The sequence below is a fragment of the Oncorhynchus clarkii genome, chromosome 32, assembly GCF_045791955.1.
Source record: "Oncorhynchus clarkii lewisi isolate Uvic-CL-2024 chromosome 32, UVic_Ocla_1.0, whole genome shotgun sequence".
Lineage (NCBI taxonomy): Eukaryota > Metazoa > Chordata > Actinopteri > Salmoniformes > Salmonidae > Oncorhynchus > Oncorhynchus clarkii.
The window spans coordinates 14,325,570-14,341,363 of NC_092178.1; the positions used below are offsets into that span (position 1 = coordinate 14,325,570).

Sequence of the window (15,794 nt, forward strand, 5' to 3'; positions counted from 1 at the left end):
AGACAGGCATGCCAACACAGAGAGAAGACCATACATATATCAGGGGTGGGCAATTCCAGTCCTTGAGGGCCTGTCACGGTTTTGCCCCAATAATCACCTAATCATGATCTTTAGTTTAGAATTCAATTTTATTAATCAGCTGTGTTTGCTAGGGATGGAGACAAAGTGTGACACCAACCAGACCCTGGAGGACTGGAGTTGCCCACCCCTGTGATATATCATGAGACTGAGACATAAGGAGAAACATACAGAGCGACAAGATAGAGACAGACTTAAGACTATATGGACTATGTAGACTATGTATTTATCATGTTGTCCTTTCAGCATACTGTGGCCACCTTCACACTAGCGTTAAAGTTGGCTGCATGGGTCTCATCGAAAATATGTTCAATCTAAAAGTTGACCAAAAGGGGGGAAGGAGGAAAGGACATTTTGGGCCCCTGTGGAGCCCTGCTTCCAACAATGGGGAAGAAAACAGCCGTGGAGGCTGCAAATAATCAATGTGAAAACTGGAGAGATCGTGTCTGCGGCCGCTGGCCTCACAACACAAACAGACAGTCATGGGACCACGAAGCAGTTGGCCAGCTGGCTCGGGGAAAAACGTTGATGTGTGACGCACCGGGGAGAGATGCTGTCTTGAGGTCACTGCGAGGAGGGAAGTACGCTCACACACCATTTCAAAAAAAATTATATTGTAGTAATTTAGCAGATGCTCTGGATTTATAGTAGGGGGTACATACATTTTCATACTTTTTTCTCCCATACTGGTCCCCCATGGGAATCAAACCCACAACCCTGGTGTTGCAAGTGCAATGCACTACCAACTGAGCCACACAAATAAATTATGTTGATGAGCGGGTCTGTTCTCTGTTTATATTGCCCCTTCTTTCAGTTTGACAACAGATATAGGCCCTAATGATGGCTAAATGACAAATGGTTACTCATGACAAATGGATTTGGATGACCTGATGTATTTTAGTTATTTGCCTCTATTTTCTTTTCTGTTTTTATAGTAGCCTGCCTAAGGCTATAGATATTGGTTCCCTAAAATTAGGTCAAATTAGTTTTATATTGGATATATGGTGGAAATTCGGTTTTCTCTCATCAAAAGCTCTTGAACCGAGCATGCCTTGACTATTCTGAGTCAGGGGAGGATGGACAAAAATCCACAGCTTTAGTTTATTATTGCATTTTTTGCTTTCAATCTTCAATAGCTCTTAGACAAAGTGTGCCATGACTATGTGTAGGGATCGACGCTGGTAGAAACGAGAAGCAGGTACAGGGAGTGAACATGCAATAATCAACAGACATGGATCAGGAACAGGACAGGCAGCGTCTGGATAAGAACACATAACGACATTCATCCAGACACAGGGAACAAACAGGGCAGCGTCTGGATAAGAACACATAACGACATTCATCCAGACACAGGGAACAAACAGGGCAGCGTCTGGAGAAGAACACATAACGACATTCATCCAGACACAGGGAACAAACAGGGCAGCGTCTGGATAAGAACACATAACGACATTCATCCAGACACAGGGAACAAACAGGGCAGCGTCTGGATAAGAACACATAACGACATTCATCCAGACACAGGGAACAAACAGGGCAGCGTCTGGAGAAGAACACATAACGACATTCATCCAGACACAGGGAACAAACAGGGCAGCGTCTGGATAAGAACACATAACGACATTCATCCAGACACAGGGAACAAACAGGGCAGCGTCTGGAGAAGAACACATAACGACATTCATCCAGACACAGAGAACAAACAGGGCAGCGTCTGGAGAAGAACACATAACGACATTCATCCAGACACAGGGAACAAACAGGGCAGCGTCTGGAGAAGAACACATAACGACATTCATCCAGACACAGGGAACAAACAGGGCAGCGTCTGGATAAGAACACATAACGACATTCATCCAGACACAGGGAACAAACAGGGCAGCGTCTGGATAAGAACACATAACGACATTCATCCAGACACAGGGAACAAACAGGGGAGCAGATCATTATAGATTGGGCAATCAACAAAGTAAAGGAGTCCAGGTGAGTCCAATGAGCGCTGCTGCTCATAATGATAGTAACAGGTGTGCGTAATGAAGGGCAGCCTGGCGTCCTCGAGCGCCAGAGAGGGAGAGCGGGAGCTGGTGTGACAGTACCCCCCTCCCCTCTAGGGGCGCCACCCGGCGTCCCACCTGGGCGAGCCTGACGGGCCGGCCGAGGCATGGGCACTGGACAAGCCGGCTGGGGGCATAGAAGCCCGACGAACTGGCTGAGGCGTGGGAGCCTGATGGGCCGGCTGAAGCATGATGTGGTGTGGGCACCTGCAGAGCCCACTGAGGCAATACGACCTTTCTAGCCAGCTAAGGCATGGTAGCCCGAGGAGCTAGCTGAGGCACCCCCAGTTCCCTCGGCGACGGCCTCCGGACCCGACGTCGCCAACCAAAACTCCCTGATGCTTCTTTTAGTGGTGTCTGCATTCTGTAGGGATCGAAGCTGGTCGAGGCGAGACACAGGTACAGGGAGTGAACATTTCATTATCAACAGACATGGAAGGGAACAGGACGGAGATTAGACAAGAACACATAACAACATTAATGCAGATACAGGGAACAAACGGGGGAGCAGACAGTTATAGACGGGCCAATCAACAAAGGAGTCCAGGTGAGTCCAATGAGCGTTGCTGCGCGTAATGAAGGGCAGCCTGGCACCAGAGAGGGAGAGCGGGAGCAGGCGTTACTATGAAAACTATATATTCTGGGGGGAGGATGGAGAAAAAATCCACTGCTTTTATTTTGTGGAATTGATTTATTATTTAATTGCTTTCAATCTTCAATAGCTCTTACACAAAGTGTGCCATGACTATGAAAACGATATATTCTGAATCGGGCTTAGATTTTTTTGAAATGTCGTATTTATTTGATTTGTTTTGCCTTCAGTCTTCCATAGCTCTTAGACAATGCGTACCATGACCATAAAAATAATATATTCTCAGCAGAGAATGGACAAAAATCTGCTGTTTTTATTTTGTATTATTTTTATTTATTTGATATTTGCTTTCAGTCTTCAAAAGCTCTTACACAAAGTGTGCCATGACGATGGCAATTATATGTTCTGATTGGGGGAGGATGGACAAAAATCGGAATTTGTAAAAAACTAAAGCCTTAGATTTTTGTCTATCCTCAACATTTCAGAATATATAACTTCGACAGTCTTGGCACACTTTGTGTAAGAGCTATTGAAGATTGAAAGCAAAAATATATATATAATACTTTTCGTCAAAGCCGTGCCTTGTTGTCCATCCTCACCTGATTCCGAAAACATAATGTTCATATTCATGGAACACTTGTGTAAGAGCTATTAAAGACTGAAAGGCAAAATCTTATTATAAAAAAAAGTTATACAAAAAAATGAAGTGGCTTGTTCTCCATCCACCCTGATTCAGAATATACCATCTTCATTGTCATGGCATGCTTGGTTCAAAAGCTATTGATGAGAGAAAACCGAACATCTATCGAATATCCAGTATAAAACGAATTTGACCTTGGTCTTTCCTAAACTGTTATTCCCATTAAGTCATTATGGTGACAGAGAGCTACAGTGTTTAAACAGGTGTGCGCTTCAAATCCGTTATTCTTGCAAGAGTTAAATCTTGCGTTAGGACCACGGGAGCGCAGCTGGAAGGGAATATTTTACGCACCTCTCTCATTCCCACAGCAATGAGCATCACGAACAAGGGGCATAGAACTGCAAACCAGCGGCACTTCGGATGCACTTGTCCAAGCTGAGGCGAAGTGCGTAGAACTGAAGTTTTGGGAAAAATGTAGGCTCGTGGTGGAATTACCATGCATGGATGAAAAAAGTATAGATCAACAACATCTGTGCGTAACACCTTTGGGACATTTAATTCCGGACTATATGTTGCAAGCCTGAAGCTTCATGATTAAATTGTAGCCAAAAGGCACAGCATCTGTAAATGATGTGGGGGATACGATTCAGCCCTGATTTATCTATGTGAACCCTTCCGCCTCCTCTCTCTCCCTATGAGGCTTTGGAGCAGACCCTGACCCTGCCGACAGATGATGCTCTGTCTGACTGCTGGTCTTTCGGGATCAAACCCAGACACCGCCCAGCTTGACCCGCCGTCCCGTCCAGCGTCTCTCCGGTGATCGTGAACTCCTGGGACCGGGCCAAACCGGTCTCCAGTCGCTTAACTTGCTGCAGGAAGGCCAGCTTCTCTACATGCCCTCAACCCAGGTGAGGAACCCAGCTCTTCCACAGAGGAAGGGCAGTTACCGGGTGGTTATATTGAGCGCTAAGAAGGAATCGATGCTACCGACGCGCGAAGATATGGGGAGACCGGTGCGGCTGAAGCTGGAGGGGCTGGAGAAGGACATGAAGAAGTCTGCTTTGCAGAAGTACGGCTTTAATGAGGTGGTGGAAAGCGAAAGGCAGTCACTGCACAGAAGACTGTCCGAGGCACGTCATCCTGCGTAAGTGTCCTGCATATGCCGAAGGAGTGGACCACGGTAAAATTGCTTTTTTTTCTTCATTGAACCTTTATTTAACTAGGCAAGTCCGTTAAGAACAAATTATTATTTACAATGACGGCCTACACCGGCCAAACCCGGACGACGCTGGGCCAATTGTGCGCTGCCCTATGGGACTCCCAATCACAGCCGGTTGTGATGCAGTCTGGATTCGAACAAGGGTGTCTGGATTGACGCCTCTAGCACTGAGATGCAGTGCCTCAGACCGGGAGCCCAAGTTGCAAAAATAACTAGATAACTCGATCAAGGATAAATGTTCAAGATATCCCTACCACGAAATATGGTATATTGTTTAATGGGAAGCCTATGGGTTCATGCGTAATTGCCCATCCCCTCTCTATTCTCCTGCCAATCAATGGGAATGCTTTGACTGGTGCCTCGTGGAACGTTACAGTGAGTCCCTGCCGCCCGAGAGCGTAGTGGATCTGTTTCCATGATGAGGCTTGGTCCGCGCTTCTGCGCACTGTGCACAGCATGCCCAACACTGCGCCAAAGCAGCACCTGCTCAAGGTCCTTCTCGTGGACGACTTTTAGTCAGCATGGTGCATGAAGAAGACACAGTACTCAAACACAAGACAGGAAGTGTATCTCAATAGGCTAAAGTACCACTACAACATTACTGCATATCAAACTAAACTTGTTCACTCTCTTCTCACCCTTTTAAACTATTTTCGTTAGCTGAATAGCCCCCTAGCCCCCAAGTAGTCAACCTGAGTGGTGATATGCCCATGTTACAACTGTGCCCATCCATCCCAAGGGTTCATTTGGAATTGGGCATTTGTCTGACCCTGACCCTACATCCCTTATCTCTAGGTCACCTGACCCTACGTCCCTTATCTCCAGGTCACCTGAACCTGACCCTACATCCCTTATCTCTAGGTCAACTGAACCTGACCCTTCATCCCTTATCTCTAGGTCACCTGACCCTGACCCTACATCCCTTATCTCTAGGTCACCTGACCCTACATCCCTTATCTCTAGGTCACCTGACCCTGACCCTACATCCCTTATCTCTAGGCCACCTGAACCTGATCCTACATCCTTTATCTCTAGGTCACCTGACCCTGACCCTACATCCCTTATCTCTAGGTCACCTGACCCTACATCCCTTATCTCTAGGTCACCTGAACCTGACCCTACATCCCTTATCTCTAGGTCACCTGACCCTACATCCCTTATCTCTAGGTCACCTGAACCTGACCCTACATCCCTTATCTCTAGGTCACCTGACCCTACATCCCTTATCTCTAGGTCACCTGACCCTACATCCCTTATCTCTTAACTCTAACTCCTTAACTACATCCCTTACCTCTAGGTCACCTGAACCTGACCCTACATCCCTTATCTCTAGGTCACCTGACCCTGACCCTACATCCCTTATCTCTAGGTCACCTGACCCTACATCCCTTATCTCTAGGTCACCTGAACCTGACCCTACATCCCTTAACTCTAGGTCACCTGAACCTACATCCCTTATCTCTAGGTCACCTGACCCTGACCCTACATCCCTTAACTCTAGGTCACCTGACCCTACATCCCTTATCTCTAGGTCACCTGACCCTACATCCCTTATCTCTTAACTCTAACTCCTTAACTACATCCCTTACCTCTAGGTCACCTGAACCTGACCCTACATCCCTTATCTCTAGGTCACCTGACCCTGACCCTACATCCCTTAACTCTAGGTCACCTGACCCTACATCCCTTATCTCTAGGTCACCTGAACCTGACCCTACATCCCTTATCTCTAGGTCACCTGACCCTGACCCTACATCCCTTAACTCTAGGTCACCTGAACCTACATCCCTTATCTCTAGGTCACCTGACCCTGACCCTACATCCCTTAACTCTAGGTCACCTGAACCTGACCCTACATCCCTTATCTCTAGGTCAACTGACCCTACATCCCTTAACTCTAGGTCACCTGAACCTGACCCTACATCCCTTAACTCTAGGTCACCTGAACCTGACCCTACATCCCTTAACTCTAGGTCACCTGAACCTGACCCTACATCCCTTATCTCTAGGTCACCTGAACCTTCATCCCTTATCTCTAGGTCACCTGACCCTACATCCCTTAACTCTAGGTCACCTGAACCTGACCCTACATCCCTTATCTCTAGGTCACCTGAACCTACATCCCTTATCTCTAGGTCACCTGACCCTGACCCTACGTCCCTTATCTCTAGGTCACCTGACCCTACATCCCTTATCTCTAGGTCACCTGACCCTACATCCCTTATCTCTAGGTCACCTGACCCTACATCCCTTACCTCTAGGTCACCTGAACCTGACCCTACAGCCCTTATCTCTAGGTCACCTGACCCTACATCCCTTACCTCTAGGTCACCTGAACCTGACCCTATATCCCTTATCTCTAGGTCACCTGACCCTACATCCCTTACCTCTAGGTCACCTGAACCTGACCCTACATCCCTTATCTCTAGGTCACCTGACCCTACATCCCTTACCTCTAGGTCACCTGACCCTGACTCTACATCCCTTATCTCTAGGTCACCTGACCCTACATCCCTTACCTCTAGGTCACCTGAACCTGACCCTATATCCCTTATCTCTAGGTCACCTGACCCTACATCCCTCACCTCTAGGTCACCTGAACCTGACCCTACATCCCTTATCTCTAGGTCACCTGACCCTACATCCCTTACTTCTAGGTCACCTGGCCCTGACTCTGCCTCTCCTATCTGAAGGTCACCTGAAGATTGTGCAGAGTGAGTATGTGTCGTGGCTGGAAGGGGTGTGTCTGGTCCGCAGGACGCGGCGTCTGGGCGTGGCAGGTCGTCACACTCTGCCAGAGCTGTGGGGGAGGCACTGGTCTTCATGGACTCACACTGCGGATGCCGCAGTGGCTGGTTGGAGCCACTACTGGAGTGGCACAGGACAGGTATCCACACATCAGGACCGCATGCACACAAACATCTCTTTCCCTTATGTCTCCGTGTATTATATCCAGTCCTGAATTGCCTCCGGACCTACAGTACTTAGCTGGTGTCGAACCGGGCTGAGCTGTGTCCAGCAGGGTAGCAGCCATTAAGACTAGTTGATTAAACAGAGTCCTTATCCTGCTGCCTGGCACTACTCCACCTCTCTCTCCCTCTCTTTCTCCTCCCTCTATCTCTCTCCCCCTCTTACCCCCCCTCTCTTTCTCCTCCCTCTCTCTCTCTCCCCCTCTTTCCCCCCTCTCTTTCTCCCCCTCTCTTTCTTTCACCCACCTCACTCTCTCTCCCGCTCCCTCTTTCTTTCTCCCACATCTCTCTCTTTCCCCCCTCTCTATCTCGCTCTTCAGCCACTTTATTTCCTTACTGTCTCCATCCCCCTGCTCCTCTTCCATTATCTTTTATGAAATGATTCTGGTTATGAAATGGTTACTTGCAGATAACTATATCCAGCTAGTCAGAAATCAGCAGCAGAATGGCTGAACTGATTTTTGGTTGCTATGATACAAGTCCCCCCAGATAAACATATTATACAGTGCCTTGTGAAAGTATTCGGCCCCCTTGAACTTTGCGACCTTTTGCCACGTTTCAGGCTTCAAACATAAAGACATACAACTGTATTTTTTTGTGAAGAATCAACAACAAGTGGGACACAATCATGAAGTGGAACGACATTTATTGGATATTTCAAACTTTTTTAACAAATCAAAAACTGAAAAATTGGGCGTGCAAAATTATTCAGCCCCCTTAAGTTAATACTTTGTAGCGCCACCTTTTGCTGCGATTACAGCTGTAAGTCGCTTGGGGTATGTCTCTATCAGTTTTGCACATCGAGAGACTGACATTTTTTCCCATTCCTCCTTGCTCAGTGAGGTTGGATGGAGAGCATTTGTGAACAGCAGTTTTCAGTTATTTCCACAGATTCTCGATTGGATTCAGGTCTGGACTTTGACTTGGCCATTCTAACACCTGGATATGCTTATTTTTGAACCATTCCATTGTAGATTTTGCTTTATGTTTTGGATCATTGTCTTGTTGGAAGACAAATCTCCGTCCCAGTCTCAGGTCTTTTGCAGACTCCATCAGGTTTTCTTCCAGAATGGTCCTGTATTTGGCTCCATCCATCTTCCCATCAATTAACCATCTTCCCTGTCCCTGCTGAAGAAAAGCAGGCCCAAACCATGATGCTGCCACCACCATGTTTGACAGTGGGGATGGTGTGTTCAGGGTGATGAGCTGTGTTGCTTTTACGCCAAACATAACGTTTTGCATTGTTGCCAAAAAGTTCAATTTTGGTTTCATCTGACCAGAGCACCTTCTTCCACATGTTTGGTGTGTCTCCCAGGTGGCTTGTGGCAAACTTTAAACGGCACTTTTTATGGATATCTTTAAGAAATGGCTTTCTTCTTGCCACTCTTCCATAAAGGCCAGATTGTTGTCCTATGGACAGAGTCTCCCACCTCAGCTGTAGATCTCTGCAGTTCATCCAGAGTGATCATGGGCCTCTTGGCTGCATCTCTGATCAGTCTTCTCCTTGTATGAGCTGAAAGTTTAGAGGGACGGCCAGGTCTTGGTAGATTTGCAGTGGTACTCCTTCCATTTCAATATTATCGCTTGCACAGTGCTCCTTGGGATGTTTAAAGCTTGGGAAATATTTTTGTATCCAAATCCGGCTTTAAACTTCTTCACAACAGTATCTTGGACCTGCCTGGTGTGTTCCTTGTTCTTCATGATGCTCTCTGCGTTTTTTTTTTTTTTTTTTTTACCCCTTTTTCTCCCCAATTTCGTGGTATCCAATTGTTGTAGTAGCTACTATCTTGTCTCATTGCTACAACTCCCGTACGGGCTCGGGAGAGACGAAGGCTGAATGTCATGCGTCCTCCGATACACAACCCAACCAGCCGTACTGCTTCTTAACACAGCGCGCATCCAACCCGGAAGCCAGCCGCACCAATGTGGCTACACCGTGCACCTGGCAACCTTGGCTAGCGCGCACTGCGCCCGGCCCGCCACAGGAGTCGCTGGTGCGCGATGAGAAAAGGAGATCCCTACCGACCAATCCCTCCCTAACCCGGACGGCGCTAGGCCAATTGTGCGTCGCCCCACGGACCTCCCGGTCGCGGCCGGTTTCGACAGAGCCTGGGCGCGAACCCAGGGACTCTGATGGCACAGCTGGCGCTGCAGTACAGCGCCCTTAACCACTGCGCCACCCGGGAGGCCTCTCTCTGCGCTTTTAACGGACCTCTGAGACTATCACAGTGCAGGTGCTTTTATACGGAGACTTAATTACACACAGGTGGATTGTATTTATCATCATTAGTCATTTAGGTCAACATTGGATCATTCAGAGATCCTCACTGAACTTCTGGAGAGAGTTTGCTGCACTGAAAGTAAAGGGGCTGAATAATTTTGCACGCCCAATTTTTCAGTTTTTGATTTGTTAAAAAAGTTTGAAATATCCAATAAATGTCGTTCCACTTCATGATTGTGTCCCACTTGTTGATTCTTCACAAAAAAATACATACTTTATATACTAATACTTTATGTTTGAAGCCTGAAATGTGGCAAAAGGTCGCAAAGTTCAAGGGGGGCGAATACTTTCGCAAGGCACTGTATATATATTTTTAAAAACATTTTAGTCATTTAGCAAACACTCTTATCCAGCGCGGCCTACAATTAGTGCATTCATCTTAAAACAACACATCACAATCGTATCAAATACATTTCCCCTCAGCAAGTTATTTATCAGCAAAGTCGGTGCTTTTTGGGGGGCGCCGTGAGAGTTATTTAAGATACTCTTCAAAGTGGTAGGGTTTCAGACGTTATCTAAAGATAGGCAGGGACTCCGCTGTCCTGACTAGGGGGAAGCTTGTTCCACCATTGGGGTGCCAGGACAGAGAAAAGCTTTGATTGGGCTGAACAGGAGCTGCCCTCCCCTATGGGTGGGAGGGCCAAGAGACCGGAGGAAGCAGAACAGATGTAGGGTTGGAGCAGAGCCTGAAGGTAGGGAGGGGCAGTTCCCTTTGCTGCTCTGTGGGCAAGCACCAGGGTCGGGAAGATAATGCAAGGTTTGACAGGAGGCCAGTGGAGTGACATGGGAGAACTTGTGATGGAGAGTTCATGGAGCGAGCAGGCATTCCCCGGGAAGAAGAGCAGCTTCATTTGTCGAGGTTGTGCCTGATGTGGAGGGCCGACATCCAAGTTGAGATGTCTGACAGGCATGCAGACATTTTGACATGGTAGCAAAAGTAATGGAGTCTGATTGGACTCAATGGAGACTCTCTGTCTGTCAACTCTGTGTCTGTCTCTAAATCTATCAACTGTGTCTGTCTGTCTCTGCCAACTGTCGGTCTCTGTGTCTGTCTCTAAATCTATCAACTGTGTCTGTCTGTCTCTGCCAACTCTCTGTGTCTGCCAACTGTCTCTGTCTGTCTCTACTGTATGTTTGTCAACTGTCTGCCAGTCTGTCTATCTGTCTGTGTGTCTCTGTCCAGGTGTAGTTGTGTGGGGGATTTCATGGAGGTGGTCCCCTGCTCCAGAGTGGCTCACTTGAGGAGCCATCACCTGTCCTACCCCCTCCCTGACCAGGACATCCTCCAGAGGAACAACATCAGCATCGCTGACACCTGGCTGGAAGATCTACTAACAGACAGATCACTTCATCAGACAGGTAAGTGGTGTGTGTATGCATGCGTTTATATCAGTGGAGGCTGCTGAGGGGAGGACGGCTCATAATAATGGCTGGAACGGAGTAAGTGGATTGTCATCAAAAACATGGAAGCCATGTGTTTGATACCATTCCACTCCAGCCATTACCAAGAGCCCATCTTCCCCAATTAAGATGCCACCAACCTCCTGTGGTTTGTATCCATAGGTGTGTTTGTGTGTGTGTGTGCGCATGTCTGTGTGTGTTTGTGAGGATGAGAGAAAGCGAGAGTGTGAAAGAGAGAGTCATTGATCTCAAATGAATTTGTGTGTGTCTTCACATTACAGAGCTAGTCAGACTGAAGAAGAGACCGGGCTGCAGAAACTTCCACTGGTTCCTGACTGACGTCTACCCAGAACTCTATATGCCACAGGGCAGACCTTCACTCTCAGGGGAGGTAGGAGTCTCTCTCTCTCTCACACACACCCACTCACCCACCCACCCACTTTTCTGTGTTTTTATTTGATGAATATACTGTGTTTTTTCTTGTATGTTGAACATGTATCCTGTGACATATTATGTCTGTATTTTTTAAGCTGTACAATGTTGGCACTGGCTATTGTGCAGATGAGGATGGAGGCCATAGCACTCTGCAACAGCAACGGGTACCAGGTAACCATGATGATGAGGATGATGATGAGTGGTAATGATAATCATGATGACGTTGATGATAATGATCCTGATAATGGTGGTGATGATGATAATTATGATGTTGATGATAATGATCCTGGTAATGGTGGTGATGATGATAATTATGATGATGTTGATGATAATGATCCTGGTAATGGTGGTGATGATGATAATGGTGGTGATTATGATGGTGTTGAGTGGTGATGATGACAATGATGTAATGATCCTGATAATGGTGGTGATTAGGATGATTATGATATTTGAGACTGTGAGAGCAGATGGTAAATTCCTAAATCAAAACGTCATGACGATGCTGATGTAGTGATAAAGACTATAGTTTTTTACTTCTGTCTGTTCTCTCTCCACCACTGTGAGCTGAACTCCATGGTCGAGGTGCTTTGGGTGCCAGAAAAGGCAGCTGTGTTTTGACACCCAGGGGGAGGTGGTGGTACTAACACCATGTCCCGCCCATCAGCCGCCCCACAGCAAACCACAGTAGAGGGTCATCAAGGTCAGTGAAAGGGCAAAGGTCATGAAGTGACATCAACGCCCACAACTGCAAACTTCAACAAAATAAATAATTTATATTTGTATGAAATGTTACTTATTTACAGTGCCTTCAGAAGTTATTTATACTCCTTCCATTGTTTTTCTTACCCATCTACACACAATACTCCATAATTACAAAGTGAAAACATGTTATTAGAATAAGTATTCACACCGCTGAGTCAATACATGTTAAAATCACCTTTGGCAGCAATTACAGCTGTGAGTCTTTCCACACCTGGATTGTTCAATATTTTACCATTATTCTTTTTATTTGCTCTATCAAATTGGTTGTTGATTATTGCTAGACAGACATTTTCAGGTCTCCATACATTTTCAAGCTGATTTAAGTCACAACTGTAACTAGTTCACTCAGGAACATTCAATGTCGTCTTGGTAAGCAACTCCAGTGTATATTTGGCCTTGTGTTTTAGGTTATTGTCCTGCTGAAAGGTGAATGTATCGCCAGTGACTAATGGAAAGCAGACTCAAGGTTTTCCTCGAGGATTTTGCCTGTGCTTAGATCTATTCCTTTTCTTTTTATCCTGAAAATCACCCTCGTCCTTGCCGATGACCAGCATACCCATAACCTAATGCAGCCAGCACCATGTTTGAAAATATATGTCGTGGTACTCAGTGATCGGTTGTATCAGTGATCGGTTGTATCAGTGATCGGTTGTATCAGTGATCGGTTGTATCAGTGATCGGTTGTATCAGTGATCGGTTGTATTTGCCTCAAACATGTATTGTATTCAGGACATAAAGTTCATTTCTTTGCCCAACATTTTCTGCAGTTTTACCTCAGTGCCTTATTGCAAACAGGATGCATGTTTTGGAATATTTTTACTATGTACAGGCTTCCTTCTCACTCCGTCAATTAGGTTATTATTGTGGAGTAACTACAATGTTGTTGATTCATCCTCAGTTTTCTCCTATCACAGCCATTAAACCCTGTAACCATTTTAAAGTGCTTTGGCTTCATGGTGAAATCTCTGACGGTTTCCTTGATCTCCGGCAGCTGATACACTATGCTCAAAGAGATATTCAATGTCGTCGTTTATTATTATTCTTTTTTAAATCTACTTTTATCTAATATATGCCCTGCTTTGCGAGGCATTGGAAAACCTCCCTGGTCTTTGTAGTTGACTCTGTGTTTGAAATGCTCCTCTGAGGGCTCTTACAGATAACTGTATGTGTGGGCTACAGAGGGAGTCATAAAACAATCATGGTGAACATTATTATTGCACACACAGTGAGTCCATGAAACGTATTATGTCATTTCTTATTTAAACAGGCAAGTCAGTTAAGAACAAATTCTTATTTACAATGACGGCCTAGGAACAGAGTGTTAACTGCCTTGTTCAGGGGCAGAATGACAGATTTTTACCTTGTCAGCTCGGGGATTCAATCCAGCAACCTTTCGGTTACTGGAGTGGAATGGTATCAAACGCATCAAACACAACGCTCTAACCACTAGGCTACCTGCCGCCCCCAACAAAGGGGTTGAATACTTATGGACTCAAGACATTCCAGCTTTTCATTTATTTGTAAAGATTTCCCCAAAAAATAATTCCACTTTGACATTACGGGGTATTGTGTGTAAGCCAGTGACACACAATCTCCATGTAATCCATTTAAAATTTAGGCTGTAACTCTCAATACATTTTGGAAAAGGTCAAGGGGTGTGAATCAGTGGAGGCTGCTGAGGGGAGGACAGCTCATAATGGCTGGAACAGAGCTAATGGAATGGTATCTAAAACATGGAAGCCATGTGTTTGCTACCATTCCACTCCAGCCATTACCACGAGCCCGTCCTCCCCAATTAAGGTGCCACCAACCTCCTGTGGTCTGAATACTTTCTGAAGGCACTGTAGGTGTTTGTGTGGTTACTTGACATGATGATACAAACGCAATTAATTATTTAGATTTTTCTTCAGCTGAGTGGCCAGATTGTTCACCTGCAGACCCAGAGATGTCTGGAAGCTGTGAAGGAGGAGGAGGAGGACACGGAAGGTCACCAGAGATGGGCCAACGCTACCCATGTGGCATCAGAATCGTGCCTCTGTCGATACCTGTATTTAGATGTTAAGGATATAATGCAAGTGCTATGGTGTGGAAATAATTTACCCATACATTACAGATGAAATAAATTATGATTTTGTACAATGCTGCACATAAAGGAATATTCTATTTTATGAAATTGCCAGAGTTTGTTGGCAAATAGCCTATAATGTAGGCATAATGATTAATCCTTTTATTTGTTTTTATTGAAAACAAACACAAAACAGGCAGGTACAATGCACAAGTTACAATTACATCATCTTTCAATCAGTCAATTTCCAATGATGAATCCCATTTCTCCCAGTATTCCTGGCCTCTCTCATTCTGTGTTCTAAAGGTCATAGTAATGATGCCTATGTGAGATGGTGTGCTGCGGTGTGTTCTGCCGTCTTAAAAGAGGAGTCGTGCTGAGGGCCTGACCTTTTTTCACACATCTGGTTCACAGGGCAAAAGGAAAGGGGACATACAGGCTCTACAATGCATTCGGAAGTATTCAGACCCCTCCCCCTTTTTTTCATATTTGGTTACAATGTATGTATTTTACAATAAGGCTGTAATTACATTTTTACCCTCAGCAATCTACATATAATACCCCATAATGACAAAGCAAAACAGGTTTTTATACATTTTTGCAAATGTATGAAAAATAAAAAACATTTACATAAGCATTCAGGCCCTTTGCTATGAGACTTGAAATTGAGCTCAGGTGCATCCTGTTTCCATTGATCATCCTTGAGATATTTCTACAACTTGATTTCTGCAGCACTCTACCAATCAGGGCTTTATGGTAAAGTGGCCAGACAGATGCCACTCCTCAGTAAAAGGCACATGACAGCCCACCTGGAGTTTGCCAAAAGGCACCTTAAGGACTCTGACCATGAGAAACAAGATTATTTGGTCTGATGAAACCAAGATTGAACTCTTTGGCCTGAATGCCAAGCGTCACGTCTGGAGGAAACCTGGCACCATTCCTACGGTGAAGCATGGTGGTGGCAGCATCATGCTGTGGGGATATTTTTCAGCGGCAGGGACTGGGAGACTAGTCAGGATCAAGGGAAAGATGAACAGAGCAATGCAATGTACAAAGAGATCCTTGATGAAAACCTGCTCCAAAGTGCTCAGGACCTCAGAACTGGGGCAAAGGTTCACCTTCCAACAGAACAACGACCCTAAGCACACAGCCAAGACAACGCAGGAGTGGCTTCGGGACAAGTCTCTGAATGTCATTGAGTGTCCCAACTAAAGCTTGGATGTGAACCGGATTGAACATCTCTGGAGAGACCTGAAAATAGCTGCGCAGCGACGCTCCCCATCCAACCTGACAGAGCT

At 45.9% G+C, this 15,794-nt stretch overlaps 1 pseudogene; it reads left to right on the top strand.

Annotated features, from left to right (window-relative positions):
• The first annotated feature begins 4,058 nt into the window (after positions 1-4,058).
• LOC139391901 (polypeptide N-acetylgalactosaminyltransferase 15-like) lies at positions 4,059-14,826 on the top strand (annotated as a pseudogene).
• The last annotated feature ends 968 nt before the right edge of the window (positions 14,827-15,794 follow it).